We start from the raw sequence: 15,890 nt of genomic DNA on the forward strand, positions 1-15,890 counted from the left end.
GCAGCTCCGAAGAAGAATATACATTAGTCAAACAGCATGAGTGCAAGGCACTAGTCCTGCACACTGCTGGGTAGTGGCCCAGCCTCACTCTGTGGACTCCTTGGAGTTCGTATCAGCAGTTCGGAGCATTGCAGGCCCTGAAATCTGTATTTTGGGCTGACCTCTATTTATGCATTTTGGATTTTTCTTTACATTCTCTACAGGGAGGATTTGCAGGTTGGATTTGAGAACTGAATGAGTTATTTAAAGGGTTTAATTTACTTGTATATGTCAGACAGACAAGTTAGAAATAGCATGGATTAGGTTATTTCATACACACGTATGGCATGTGGAATATCTTTACCTCGCCATTGGCTGTGGTGGAGGTTTGTAAATACGTCAACTTGTCTAAAACATTACACTGCTCTAACACGGGAAATGACCTTCGGGAACAACTGGACTTAAAAGTTATGAATAGGACACTCAAGAGCCAAAGAAACTTTGAGACTTCAAAGCATTTTCGGACTATCAAACCTTTGCAATCTGTGATGAAACAAATCAAAGTCCCTTCTCCCCAGGGGTGACCCACCCCTTTGAGGCTAGGGAGGCTAGCCTGCTCTGCAAGACCCTCCCTAGAGGTCTGGGCAAGTGGGACCTCACTGGGAGTGACTCCCCCTTAGGGGACAAGGTCTCTCATTCCCACAAGGAACTCTCTAGACCACCCACCATATCTGCATATATCGGACTGCTTTCCATAATGTTAGATCTTGCAGGTCTGGACAGGAAGCTCAACCTCCTGGGAGTCACAAAGAATGGTCCTCTTCGATTTGGAACCAAAGACAACACCACAGGCCAATCTTGCAGGGGAGGGGGCTGTGATGTTCAAGTAGAAGCAACGTATATTATGCGCTTCAAATAGGGTACTCTAGCCCCACACAAACATTCAATAAATAACAGGCAGGATACTTATATTCATTTGATCAAAAGACCTGCTCTAAGTGACCTAGCAGTGTAAATACCGTTCTACTCCTGTCTTGATGATAAAACCACTGTGGCATCCCAGATTGGTCCGCCGGTCTGTCACTGAGAGGGTGGTGAAGGAAACAGCAGCCTTGTATGGGGCTTCGGAGAGGAAAATGAGGGAAACACTAACACAGAAGTGACTTGGTCCGTAACCAAAACAATAGACTAGCTAAGTACAAAATCTCAAACAGATCTGGATTCATTGGGTTCTGTGTTTGCAAGACGCAGTGTATCACAATCTTACCTTTTCACTGTGCTGGCTCCCCACCAAACGCTGTACAGCGACGCATGACATTGGTGGCCATCTTGAGATGGGAACCTGACCGAAAACGTAGCCATTTTGGAAGATACACAAGCCCCGGCTTGGCGACCCTCTTGGTATTGGTATGCGGTTCCATCCAGTGAATTTACATATGGGAAAAACCTTGTAACGGCTGACTTGTAATGGGGAGTCCAGCATGGCTGCCACAGTCTGCCAGGGAGAAGAGGGGCATGCCTATTCTGTATAGGATTCCTAACGCATGAAGAATATCTCTTTAAGAAGAGATCTGTATACAACTGAGACGAGTGGATCACAAGAGGAGAGTGAGCACGGTGCACAGGGGAAGCCTCCTGATGTAATCGAGCCTTGGAGAGGTGGACCAAGAGGAAGCTGAGGAAGCTGCAGCAGATCGAAAAGCAAAGAACGTCTGCTCAAGATGCTGGAGGCCCGGTGAAGCGGACATTGATGGAAAACCTATCCGTAGTGTTGTGACCAGGACCATCCCATGGTGGGCCCGACTCTCATCTAACAGAGACCATTCCAGAAGGGCGCGCTGTCGGCTCCAACCTGCCAGTGTCCCTCGACCACAGTAGACGACAGATGTGCGGAACGGAACATTGAAGAGACCTGAAGCCAAGAAGCAGGTTTCTCAAGCGAGTGCCAATTCCCCACGACGTCACCCGGGACAAACAAAGGTACAGGGGTGAACGGGAGAGGTCACCGGGGGGCAATCTGTTGTAAGGAGAAGAAAGCGTGAAAGGCCTGCGGGTGACATTCAAACAGTAAACCTGAATAAGTCAATATGTGAGGAACAAATAGAGCGCTTGACCAAGAACACTGAGGAAGCAGAGGAAAGGTGGCAATTAATACCCTGGTAAGAGGGGAAACCACCACAGGACCTCAGTCTTGAAGAGTGGGGGAGACACCCCATATACAAGTATAATAAGAATTATGATTTAAAACTGCTAAGAAAATAAGGGAAAAACTGTCGATACAACCCAGGAGATGTGGATTCCTAACACAGATAGAATCTTACAAAACCAAAGAAAAGTTGGATCTCTAGAAAGTGAGAAACGTTATAAGCATAACACTAAAAAGAGTAAAAGACAGATGAACAGTTGGCATGAGCTACAAGGGCTTGTGAATGAAACTCCAAGAGAATGTGGGTGAAGATCAGCATAAAATAACACATTTTGTTTATTGCGAATATAAGGAGCCAAGATAAAAACCTTGAGAAAGCCCCAGCCAAGAAGGCACAGACTGAAACAACCAGGAGATGAGACATATTTTCTTCCGACTTAATTTATTTGTAGTAGTGGCAGGGCCAGGTAGAGTTGGGTGTAGCACTGAGGACATTTACTTTGGACTGCCTGATGACAGACAATTAAGGCTGGTAAATCCTTCTAACAATAGGGAGAGCTAGGCCTTTTATTTATAATTTCATTAAAAGAAAGTCAACATGTCCAGAGTGCATCAGACTCCTCCTTCCAATCATAATTCCTTCTCTATGGAGATCTGCCACCTTAAAGTTATGGTTAACTATTCTCAGCTAAATAACATTATGGTTAGACTCCATTTATTCTCTACTCCTTCCCCTCTCTATCACTGCCCTGTTGGTTTCCCTGCGCATTCATCTATAGACATCTAACTGTTGGCACTGACACCCCTGTCAGCTGGTTTGGCAAACCCAGTTCTCTCCCTTGTTTACAGGGAGTGTTTATTACAAAGTAAGCTGGTTAAAGCCTCCATGTTACTGGGGCCACACAACCACACACCAACCATATTTAGCACTGCCATCAGTTTAGTCTTGATTGTAAAATTGACTGCAAATTCGTAAAATTTTCTCTCATTCTTACCAATAACTGATCCCAGTTCAGAAACATGCATCCCAGCTAATACAACCAGGACACCCCCTCCCCCTCATCACCTCATGTTTTTCCCACACTAAGTTGTTTGTTCCCTGGCAAATCCCCTGTTCCTATTACTCCCTCTCCCCCAACCCTTCTTTTATATCCAAAGACCAAGGTCTGATCCCGTCCTGGCAGGGTCTCAATGGGCCACTTTTCAGACAAGTTGAGGTGCCATAAGACCACTATGGTGGTGATAGGCGCAGTATAAATACATAATAACATAACATTATAGAACCAAAAAATGTTCCAGAAGAAGTTCAACAATGTTACAGGTCAATTGAATTATATTTCTATCTTTTAGATATGCAGTGGAATAATCACGGTTTATTCTAAGGAGAACAGGGGGAGGTGAATGTGTTGCAGTTACTTGCCCCCCCACCCCCCCATCTCCAATTTTCCCTTATGACTCAGTGAGTCGACAGGGGGTCACTGGAGGTAGGCTTTCCTGCCATTGGTTCCAGCGAGAGGTGCCCAGGGCTGCGGGTGCAAGGATTCTTTTGCTCGATTCTAGGAGCAGAGTGCAACCCTTTGCGAAGAAGAAATGCAGAAGACACAGATGTAGATCTCTTCAGGACACTTCACCAGACAGGGGAAGGCGAGTTCCAGCGACGGCTAACACGCACGGGCAGCAGCTGGCATCTTTCCAGTCATAGTTGAAGACGACCTACCAGAGCAGGATCCCTTGATGCTGGGATGCTAAAATTCTGCAGGAAGGTGACTTAACCCGCAAGCTGTCGATTACTGAAGTTCCGACAACGGTTCTACTGAGGTAGCCCACTAAAAAGCTGTTTAGTCCACTGGGTGGTCCAGGGACACTTCCGATTGCTTGTATCGAGACTGGTTGGTTGCTCCAGTTCAAGGATTGAAGCACCACAGAGGGCCTTTGCAGATCAGGTGCAGTCCAGCAGGGCTTCACCGGGCCAAACGCAGCAAAGCGGATGCTGGGCATCTTTGAGGGGTGGAGGGTGTACACAGATTTTCCTTCGGCTGCTCCTCTACACCGAATACTTGGCTCCAACACTGATCTGAAGAAATGTTTGCACAAGTCCTCTTATCCTAAATCCTGGCAGGAAGCAAATCCAAGCCCAGCAGTGTTCCAATCACGGACCACTATGGTTTTCACTCCTGCCACACACCCAGACTCTGTGGCACTACAGATGGGGAGTGGTACCAGACAGTCCCACCGACTTCCTGAGAGAGCGAGACACACGCACACTACTCCTCTTCCTGTTCTTCCTCCTCCTCCTGCTTCTCCTCCTTTCGGCGAGTGCATGACCTTATATGGGATTTCTTGAACTGAGAAGGTAGGAAGAAGGCAAAAGAACTAGTGAAAATCCTGTGGCACAGCCATTTTAGGGCACTAGCCACGTTTAGTAACCATATGCAGTAAACACAAATATGCACAGTAACAAAAATGGTAAAAAGGTATCTTATGCCACCAGCTTGTCTTTAGGCGCATATCAAAGTAACCAAAACTCCCAAGTGTAAAAGACTAGGGTGAACAAAAAGTATCCCAATTGCACTGTTTCACTGTTTTGTAAGATGCTGTGTGCACTGTTAAAGTTACCCAAAAGATAAAAAGACAAAAGCAAAATATAGTTCCCAGTACTGATAGTCTGAAGGACTGATCAGCTTCCCTATGACAACATGAGCAAAAGGCCAGGTGAGTGGAGCTGAAGACTTCGCTTCCCTGTAAATATCAAAGCAAAAAGTTTGGGTGTCCATAGAATATGGAGGGAAAGTTGCCTAAAGAGACCTATTTCCTAATGGTGATCCATTCTGTCATGTTGCTGATGGAGACCGGCACTGCCGAACCCATGCGTCGTACTCGTCACATTAAGAACACACTGCACCCACAACCACTACCAACCCAACATTGGAACCTGCAGTCAGGGCTTTTGTCTGCAAAGGCCATGACTTGACGTGGTTTGTTTCTTGATCAGAGTTGCTTTCTGTTAAGGCAGTTTTTGTGCCAACCTTCGGAGGACGCACCAACCACTGGCTTTAATGGGTAGTTAATGCTCCTTACAAGATAGGGAAGCCAAACCATTCTCATGGTAATGTGGTCACTGTAACATGGCTTAACTCTCGTATGGGTAGTAGGTCAACACAAAGGTACAATTGGGCCACACACTTCTCAATGCACCACACTAAAATACGGAAAAACATATGCTTTAATAAAGCCACACATGAACTATCAGTTCAAATACATACTTGGCTAATAATGCACATTATTAAAACAATACAAAGCATATCCTAAAGTCATGCTTATAACAGGACCATTTTCTACGGCTTTCTTTATTTTATTTTTTCTCGTTAAGCTACTGGGAATAGTTTTGAGGGCTCCTACTCTTTGTGGTTCTAACTGGCCAAATTTTCAGATGCAGGATCGAGGGTTGAGGTACTCTGAAGATAGTTTGCTCCTTTTCCTTGTTGCTGAGATTTTTGTTGGCTCAGGGGGGGGCAAAGCCATGGCAACCCAATCTTGAAAACCACACCTGTGAAAAATATGTTTACTCACTGGGTTGTTTGATGCTGCTGGAGCCGGTTTCTGCCAAAACTATAAATGTGAGTTCCTTCTCTTAGGTCATGGGGTGGTCATTTGTTTCAAAATTCTCATCCTACGCTGTGCCTCTGGTCTAGGGTAGAGATTCCTGGGAGGCAAGTCTTTACTGTGATTCCCATATATTTCTATTGGAGGTCTTCCTGCTTTGCTGCATCTTCCAGCCTCTGGAAAACGTCTTTGGGGTCTCCTGTGTCCTTCAGTGGGGTTGGTCTGCTTGGAACCTGCACTGGTGGATAGATCAGACTTCTCTCCACTAAGGCAGATGGCCCTTTAAACTCTCTTCCATTCACTCCTTCGGAGCTTTGCGTCTACTTTGGATCTTTCTGGGTGGGGGAGGATGATCTTGTCCCTTTGTCTTCGCTGAGCTTCCCTTGGAAAGCTTATGAAGGGTCTTTGACTGCTGAAGTGGTTGAGGTAAGGACAGGAGACCTTGGATGAATATAATAACTTTTATTATCTTAAGTAATTAAATATATATGGATAGAAGAGTACGGATGTAAGGCCCCACCGACTGTGGCTGCAACAATCTTCTCATTTGAATGTCAGAACGTTCACCAACGTCTCTGACCATTCCAACATTCTATCTTTCTCACACCACGAGAGCTCCTCGCGGATTCTCGTGATGAGATAAGACCCACGTATACTACACATCTCCCTGTAACGCTCACCTGGTTCCCACGGAGGCGCGGCGTCGAAGGCGCAGAACTCTGAAGATGGACAGGAAGGGCCCCTCTATTCTGGCTTCCCTGGCTCGTTGGATACCCTCCTGTGCGTGAAAAGGGAGTATTACCAACTGTGGAACAATGCTCAAGCCTCCCACTCCCTTCCAACCCTCCACGATACCTCCTCCACGATTCCCCGTGAAGCCTCACCTTAGGGTTTGGAAGGATGAGCTCTCCATCCTGCTTCTGATGCAGGGGCGCGTTGAAACCCAGTTACTTCACTGGATTGAGGATTGATGGGAGTTCAGGTAAGCTTGACTGTTAAGGTAAGGCGCTGTAAAAGTTCTGTTCAAAAGTTCAAGCTTAATAATAATGTTCGTTGTCTAATTGCAGCAAGCGCTAATGCTTATGTCTTTTTCCCCTTAGGGGCCGGGGTTCGGAGTGCCGGAGATATGGCGCCGACCCGAAGTGAAACAGTTCTGGATGAGCGCTCAGGTAATGTCTTTGCATTCGCTCATTCAATGTCTTTGTCTTTTTTCCCCATAGGGGCCGGGGTCCGGAGATGCCAGGAAGCGGCAGGACCCCAAATGCAGTGGGAATAATCCAACAGGTAAGACTTAAAAGGAAACTGAGCTTTCCTTATTCCTTTTCTCCCTCTCACCTTTGTTCTTGTCTTTTTCCCTCTAGGCGCCGGGGCGTAGCTGAATCCGGAAGATCGCTGCTGAAGATGGAAGCGCCTTGCAAAGGTGAGTAAAATGCAGCGCTGCAGCGATCGAAACGAAATGCCTTTAAAATGATGTCTTCCTTTTCAGGGCCGTTGGAGAAATGACTCCGGGATGCAGATTTAGAAGGTAAGGGCTTTTCTTCTCCTATTCTCTTCCTTTCTCCCCTTGCAGGTGTTCCAGGGTGCTGGCAGGCGTGGCTGAAGTCAGGATGCAGGAGCTGACACGGTGAGCGTCCAGCTGCTAGGTGCAGAACAACGCGAAGCATGTGTGGCTGTTCGGGTGGGGTTTAAATAGCCTTGGAAGAAGTTCCTGGTATGTATCCTTCCACCAATCAGGTATGTATCCTTCCCCGACCACACCCGGGTGGTGAAGTAGTCCTACAGGTTAAGTAGTCCCATTCAGGCCTCAAGAGGGCCTGGATGAAGCAGCAAGGTCTGCATCAGGTAAGTGTGCACCCAAGCACTTAAACACATATCCTCTTCTATGAGCCTGGCGCCTAAGGCGCCAGGACTGGCGTCCGCTATGAGCCTGGCGCCTAAGGCGCCAGGGATGAGTCCAAAGGGCCCCGACTTGGGCCCGCTGAGACTTCCCTGGGGAAAATGATGTCTGCCTCTGGGGTTGCTGGGCCCGGCCTGGCTCCTTAGAGGTAGGCATCATGACAGTACTCCCCCTCAAGGCCCCTCCCAAGGTCTTTTCTTCCGGGGGTTTTGGTTTGTGCGGGAATCTTCGATGGAATCTTTGAATTAATCGTGGTGCGTGAACATAGTTACTGGGTTCCCAAGATCTTTCCTGAGGTCCATATCCTTTCCAATCAACAAGATAGAAGAGTTTCGACTTAACTATCTTGGAATCAAAAATGTCTTTCACTTCGAATTCTAATTCTCCATCAATTTGGACAGGGCCTGGGGGCTCAGACAGTCTGGTTCCAGGTTGTACTGGTTTTAGAAGAGATGCGTGAAAAACGGGATGAATCCGCATGTTGGATGGTAAATCGAGTTTAAAGGCCACTGGGTTGATAATAGCTTTGATGGGGTAAGGCCCAATGAATCTGGGATTAAAAGTTTGCTGACCCTTGAGGGGTAGATGTTTAGTTGCTAGCCATACCTGATCTCCTACTTGGTAAGGAGGAGTTTTACTTCGGTGCAAATCAGCGTTTTCTTTATACTTTTTCTTGGCTTGCTGTAAGTGGGTTGTAGCTTCTTTGAAGGCTTGGGTTATTGTGGAATGTAGGTGATTTACTGCAGGCATCTCCAGGGTCAGAGGTGGATCTAGGTCCGAGGATGGTGACCATACAGGGTATAAAAAGGAGTCTGTCCGGTTCCAGAATGCACTGAATTGTTGTATGCATATTCTGCAATCCAAAGGATGTCCTTCCAATTCAACTCGGATTGGTGTAACATGCACCGCAGATATTGCTCGAGAGTCTGATTGGTTCTCTCGGTTTGTCCGTCGGTCTGGGGGTGGTGGCTGGTGGATAACCGCACGTCTATTTGTGCTAGTTGGCAACATTTCTTCCAAAAGTGGGAGATAAATTGACTTCCACGGTCTGATACTAATATGGAAGGGAAACCATGTAACCGCACTATATTTTCCATAAATTCCTTGGCCAAGGTGGAAGCTGACGGCAATCCTTTTAAAGGGATAAAATGGGCCATTTTGGAGAATAGATCCACTATTACGAGAATCGTGTTGTAACCACCACAAGGAGGCAGGTCAGTTATAAAGTCCATTGACAAGGTGTGCCAAGGTGCTGGTGGAATGTCCAAAGGTTGAAGTAGGCCGGCTGGCCTTTTCTTTTGACTCTTATTTTGGGCACAGATTCCGCAAGACAACACAAATGACTTTGTCTTTTCTCCAAGAAGGCCACCAGAAGTGGCGTTTGATCTTTTCTTCTGTTTTCGCGATACCGGGGTGTCCTTCCATTAATGATTCATGATGACGGGTAATGACAAGTTCCTGCAATTCTTTACTTGGCAGAAATAACCGCTCTTGGAAGTAGGGTAAATCATCCTTAACGGTGTAGTGAGGACCCTTTTGACTCCATTCCAGTAAGGCAGAAGAGTCAAAAAGCTGTTTTACTTGAGCTTGGATGTCCTCAATGGTTTGCAATGAAGTCAAGCCCAGAATTCTTTGTTCCGGTATGATTGGCACAGGTTCTAAACTCGAATTGGGTTCTTCCATGCCTATCCGGGATAAGGCATCTGCCTTACCATTCTTGCAGCCAGGGCGATAGGTAATTACAAAATCAAATTCCGCAAAGAATAAAGCCCATCGGAGTTGTCGCGAAGATTGAGCTTTGGCCGTCTTTAAATACTGCAAATTTCTGTGGTCCGTAATTACGGTGATGGTGTGTCTTGCACCGAGAAAATAGTGACGCCAAGCCTTGAAAGCTGATTTAATAGCCAGTAGTTCTTTGTCGGTAATTGCGTAATTGAGTTCAGGTGGAGAGAATTTTCTGGACCAAAAGGCTACAGGGTGTAGTTGGTTAGTTTCTGGGTCTCTTTGCGACAGGACAGCTCCCATGGCCGAACTGGATGCATCGGTTTCCACGATGTAAGGGAGATCTGGGCGCGGGTGCTTCAATACAGGTGCAGAGGTGAATTTGGTTTTCAGGTCCTGAAAGGCTTGTTCAGCCTCAAGAGTCCATTCAAAGCGTTTATTTTTCTTTAGGAGAGCTTTGATGGGTTGAACAGTTCGAGAAAATTCCGGGATGAACCTTCGATAGAAATTGGCAAAGCCAAGCATGCTTTGCACTCCCTTCACAGAGCTAGGAGATGGCCATTTGAGAATGGCGTCCACTTTCCGCGAGTCCATTCGGATTCCTTGAGGTGTCAGGATGAATCCGAGAAACTCCACTTCTGTGGTATGAAAAACACATTTTTCGAGCTTGGCAAATAATTTGTGTTGGCGCAATTTCTCAAGAACTGCCCTAACATGGTTTCTGTGATCAGATTCTGAGGAGGAATACACCAGGATGTCGTCAATATAAACGATGACACAAACATCGATAAGTTCCCGAAGAACATCATTCATGAAGTACTGAAAGGCGGCAGGTGAGTTGCACAAACCGAAGGGCATTACTTGATATTCGAAGAGCCCAAATTTGGTGCGGAATGCAGTCTTCCACTCGTCGCCCTCTTTTATACGTACCAGGTGGTAAGCTCCTCGGAGATCTAGCTTGGTGTACACACGAGCATCTTTTACTTGGTCGATAAGCTCAGGTATCAGGGGCAAAGGGTAACGATTCTTAATCGTTATCTGATTTAGGGCGCGGTAGTCAATACAGGCCCTAAGGTCTCCTTCCTTTTTAGGTACGAAGAACAAAGCGGAAGAGACTGGTGACTTTGATGGGGGAATGAAACCATTGGCCAGGTATTGATCCAAATACTGGCGCAAATGCAGGTTCTCAGGTTCAGTAAGAGCATAAATCCTACTACAAGGTAGTTGTGCATTGGGTACCAAGTCCATTTGGCAATCGTAAGATCGATGGGGAGGTAAGGTGTTAGCCTGCTCTTTCGGAAAAACGTCTTGGAATTCTTGGTATTCAGATGGTAGCTGTACAGGGGTGGAAGTTACAGAGGCTAGACCCATAGCTGGATTCCTTGGGTAACAGGTTGGTTCACAATCAGGAAAAGTTATCTTCTTTGCTCGCCAGTCTATTCTCGGATTATGTGTTTCTAACCAAGGGATTCCAAGAAGTACTTGAAATTGTGGGGCCTTGATCACATCAAACACGATTGCTTCCCGATGTCCGTCCTGACCCACCAGAGTGATTTCAACTGTGGAATGCGTTACAGGCCCTGAGGCTATTTCGGTTCCATCAACTGTAGTAATTACATCTTGGGTTACTTTCGGGCGGAGAGGAAGCTTAATCCTGGAAGCCAATTCACGGTCTATGTAATTTCCAATAGCTCCACTGTCTATGTATGCTTTTATAGCATGCAACTGCTGAGGCTGTTTTGGGTTCACAAGCACCATTGGCATGACAAAATGCGAGGTCAAAGAGTTTGTTTTCAAGCTCGGCAAGCGGACCCCTACGCTTGTCGGGCTAGGTCGTTTCCCGAACCAGGTGTCAATAACTCGTTATCAGTGGCTCCAACCACCTTCTTGGGTGGTTTAACTGGACAACTTTGAAGAAAGTGACCGGAAGTTCCGCAATACAGACAAAGTTGCATTTGTCGCCTTCTCTCTCGTTCCTTCTGCGTTAATGGTCCTTTAACACTGCCAATTTGCATAGGTTCGGAAACGTCAGTACTCTTGGAGTTAACGTGGGTCTTGATAGGTACTCTGGTTTCATACTTGAGCCGATCTGCTTTTCTATTTTGAAGTCTGTGATCAAGTTGAACCACTAAGTCTATATAGTCTGCGCAGGCCTGGGGTGGATCTACTATCTGAGCTATAACATCTTTAAGCTCTCCGCGCAGGCCTCGATGAAACAATGTGATCCTTTTATTTTCAGGCCATCCGGTTTCCACAACTAGTCTATTAAAGGTGGCGGTATAGGACAAAAGATCCTGATTACCTTGTCGTAAGGATAGCAGTTCGTTGTCAAGGGCCTGTCCCTGCGAGTGTCGAGCGAACAATCTTTCCATGCTGGCCTGGAAGCCCTGGAAATCCCGGAGAATGGGATCATCCTGATTTACCAATGGAATAGACCAATCGGCAGCACAGCCACTGAGGTAAGTTAGTACAAAGGCTACTTTGGTCTGGTCGTTGGGGAAGGCCCCGGGCCTGCATAAAAAGTGTAAACGGCATTGGTTCATAAAAACGGCATATTTCTTGGGATCCCCCGCAAAACGTTCCGGCGGGGCCAAAGGCATGTGTCCAGGTAGATTGATTTGTACCGGGTTATTCGAACCCATTGTTGTAGAAATATCTCCGGAAACAGGTAAAGGAGTGTGCTCTGCCTGGCCCTGCAATAACCTTTTGGCCAGATCATCAGTTCTTTCCTTGGATAGGATTAGTTCCCTTCTAAGAGCATTAATCTCCTGGCGGGCTGAGTGCACCTCTGCCCGTAATTCCCCTAAAAGATGGGCCAGCTGATCTGTCTCGGAAGTCTCCATAGCGCCCAGGTGGGAAATTGTGGTAAGGCTTCGCGTTCTGTAACGCTCACCTGGTTCCCACGGAGGCGCGGCGTCGAAGGCGCAGAACTCTGAAGATGGACAGGAAGGGCCCCTCTATTCTGGCTTCCCTGGCTCGTTGGATACCCTCCTGTGCGTGAAAAGGGAGTATTACCAACTGTGGAACAATGCTCAAGCCTCCCACTCCCTTCCAACCCTCCACGATACCTCCTCCACGATTTCCCGTGAAGCCTCACCTTAGGGTTTGGAAGGATGAGCTCTCCATCCTGCTTCTGATGCAGGGGCGCGTTGAAACCCAGTTACTTCACTGGATTGAGGATTGATGGGAGTTCAGGTAAGCTTGACTGTTCAGGTAAGGCGCTGTAAAAGTTCTGTTCAAAAGTTCAAGCTTAATAATAATGTTTGTTGTCTAATTGCAGCAAGCGCTAATGCTTATGTCTTTTTCCCCTTAGGGGCCGGGGTTCGGAGTGCCGGAGATATGGCGCCGACCCGAAGTGAAACAGTTCTGGATGAGCGCTCAGGTAATGTCTTTGCATTCGCTCATTCAATGTCTTTGTCTTTTTTCCCCATAGGGGCCGGGGTCCGGAGATGCCAGGAAGCGGCAGGACCCCAAATGCAGTGGGAATAATCCAACAGGTAAGACTTAAAAGGAAACTGAGCTTTCCTTATTCCTTTTCTCCCTCTCACCTTTGTTCTTGTCTTTTTTCCTCTAGGCGCCGGGGCGTAGCTGAATCCGTAAGATCGCTGCTGAAGATGGAAGCGCCTTGCATAGGTGAGTAAAATGCAGCGCTGCAGCGATCGAAACGAAATGCCTTTAAAATGATGTCTTCCTTTTCAGGGCCGTTGGAGAAATGACTCCGGGATGCAGATTTAGCAGGTAAGGGCTTTTCTTCTCCTATTCTCTTCCTTTCTCCCCTTGCAGGTGTTCCAGGGTGCTGGCAGGCGTGGCCAAAGTCAGGATGCAGGAGCTGACACAGTGAGCGTCCAGCTGCTAGGTGCAGAACAACGCGAAGCATGTGTGGCTGTTCGGGTGGGGTTTAAATAGCCTTGGAAGAAGTTCCTGGTATGTATCCTTCCACCAATCAGGTATGTATCCTTCCCCGACCACACCCGGGTGGTGAAGTAGTCCTACAGGTTAAGTAGTCCCATTCAGGCCTCAAGAGGGCCTGGATGAAGCAGCAAGGTCTGCATCAGGTAAGTGTGCACCCAAGCACTTAAACACATATCCTCTTCTATGAGCCTGGCGCCCACTATGAGCCTGGCGCCTTAGGCGCCAGGACTGAGTCCAAAGGGCCCCGACTTGGGCCCGCTGAGACTTCCCTGGAGAAAATGATGTCTGCCTCTGGGGTTGCTGGGCCCGGCCTGGCTCCTTAGAGGTAGGCATCATGACACTCCCTTCCTTAGCCTCCTGCTGTCCATTAAAAGTCTGGTAAAGATTTCTTCTGTGTCCTTTAAATACTCATACGAAGTCTTTCATGTATGCTGGTCTGCAAATCCTCCTTCCTGTTCTTGACACCCGTGAGAAATCTGATTTTGTTTTTGGCAAGGAAATTGTCGACATTACATTTCTGTTTGACATTAATTTCACACGACTATCACACTATCCATACTTCTTTGTTCCTTATGTACAGATTCATTTGGACTTACATTACTACATGACTTTATCACACACACCCTTTCCATATTCCAAACTCTTCCATCTTTCACTCGTACTGCATGTTTGAAAACTTCGACTACACCGATCGGCTTGGACCATTTGCAAGGACCATCTCTCAGTACTGGGGGCAGTTTAATTCTTACCAAACCCCCTACTGTGGGTGTTTCCCTCTTTTTTCCTTTCCCTACATGACTATCATGAGCTATTTTGTTTCTTAGCTGGGTGTTTCTAATGTTCTCCACTGCTTCTCTAAAATCTTTTCTCACAACCATTTCCCTCTCCATCCAGGATGGGGTCAACTTAGTGTTTGCTCTGCGTCCCCTACTCATTTCAAATGGCGACAAACCAGTCGTACAATGTGGTGTAAACCGGTAAGCAATTATCTATCTTTTTACTGCATCTTCCCAGCTTAGTCCATTTGCCCAAGCCCAACGAATGGCATCTTTGAGTATTTTGTTGAATCTCTCAACTACACCATTCGTTTGCGGATGATATATTGCACTTCTTTTATGCGTAATAGAATTTTCAATACAAAATTTCTCGATTTCCTTCGACCTAAATTGGACTCCATTGTCAGTTAATGTTTCTGGGGAAACCTTCTCTAGCACATATTTCTGACATGAATTCCACAACTGTCTTGGCATTCATATTGGGTTGAATAAGAACTTCTACCCATCTGGTCAAAAGATCAATGACTACAAGACAAAACTGTTGTTTACCATCACAGAAAATGGGTCCTAAAATGTCTATGCCCAATTCATCCCATATCTTTCCTGGAATACTCGTTACCACCATAGGGTATTTTGCATTCACACATGCTCTGTCACTCTCATTGCAAAGGATACATTCTCTGATGACTCTTTCGATCTGCAAATCGCATCCCGGCCACCAGAAGTCATCACGTATTCTCTGTTTGGTCTTCACTATTCCTTGATGACCTTCGTGACCTAGTTCAATAATCTTATGTCGCAGGTTCACAGGTGGAATTATCCGATCACCTCTCATGACTGTTATTCACCACATTCAGTTCATCTGCAACCTTCCAATATTACATGAGATTGTGTTCTTCAAATGTATCTTTCTTCAGATATTTACTGTTTTGAAAGATTTGTTTCAATTTCAGCATAACATCATCTCCTTTTTCATCCTCTTCCCATTCTGTTTTTGATATGGAAAATGTCTCTATATTTAAAACAACTTCTGAGTTATTTTCATTCTCATCATCATTCTCTACATTATTTGTGAGCCGTGACAGCCAATCAACAGCGCGATTTTTCACCCCAGTACGTATCGTACTGTGCAGTTGTACTCTTGCAAAAGTATGACCCATCTTTTTATTCTGTTGGACACATTATCCAATCCTTCATAATAACATGTACTAATGGTTTATGATCAGTGCGGATTTCTTTCCCCAAATGAAATTTCTAAACTTCTCCGTCGCCCTCTTGATGGCCAATATCTTTCTCTATTGTGGCATAAGACTTTTCCGCACCTTTTAACAGTCTTGATTCAAATGCAATTACATTTTCTTTCCCATCAACTTCCTGGGTGACAACAGCTCCAAGTCCCAAATTGCTAGCATCCGTCGTAATTATGGTCTTCTTTCCACTTTTGAAATTCTTTAATGATGGTGCTCTGCTCAATTCACGCTTGACATTCTCAAATTCGTCCTCACATTCTACATTCCATTCGAATATTTTTTTTTTTTTAGGAGTTCACGTAGTGGAACTGTATGTAAGGCAAAATCTTTTATGAATTTAGAATAATATTCCGCCATTCCTATGAACGTGCACACTTCTTCCTTTGATTTGGGTCTCGGCATGTTTTGTATAGCATCAGACAACTGCTTCTTTGGGCGAATACCATCAGCAGATATGGTATGTCCAAGATACTCAATCTCTCTGCGATTGATATTGCATTTATCCCTACTGAGAGTCATTCCTGCCTCATATAATTTCTTGTATACATGTCGCAACCTCTCATCATGTTCCTTTTGATCTGTGGCATGCACCAATATATCATCTT

General features: G+C 46.0%; 1 protein-coding gene across 1 annotated transcript in view; it reads left to right on the forward strand.

Annotated features, from left to right (window-relative positions):
- Window positions 1–15,890, forward strand: part of PLAA (phospholipase A2 activating protein) — an 801,260-nt gene that overhangs the window by 335,898 nt on the left and 449,472 nt on the right. The window lies entirely within an intron of this gene.

Source organism: Ambystoma mexicanum, chromosome 6q (assembly GCF_040938575.1).
Source record: "Ambystoma mexicanum isolate Mex_15411 chromosome 6q, UKY_AmexF1_1, whole genome shotgun sequence".
NCBI lineage: Eukaryota > Metazoa > Chordata > Amphibia > Caudata > Ambystomatidae > Ambystoma > Ambystoma mexicanum.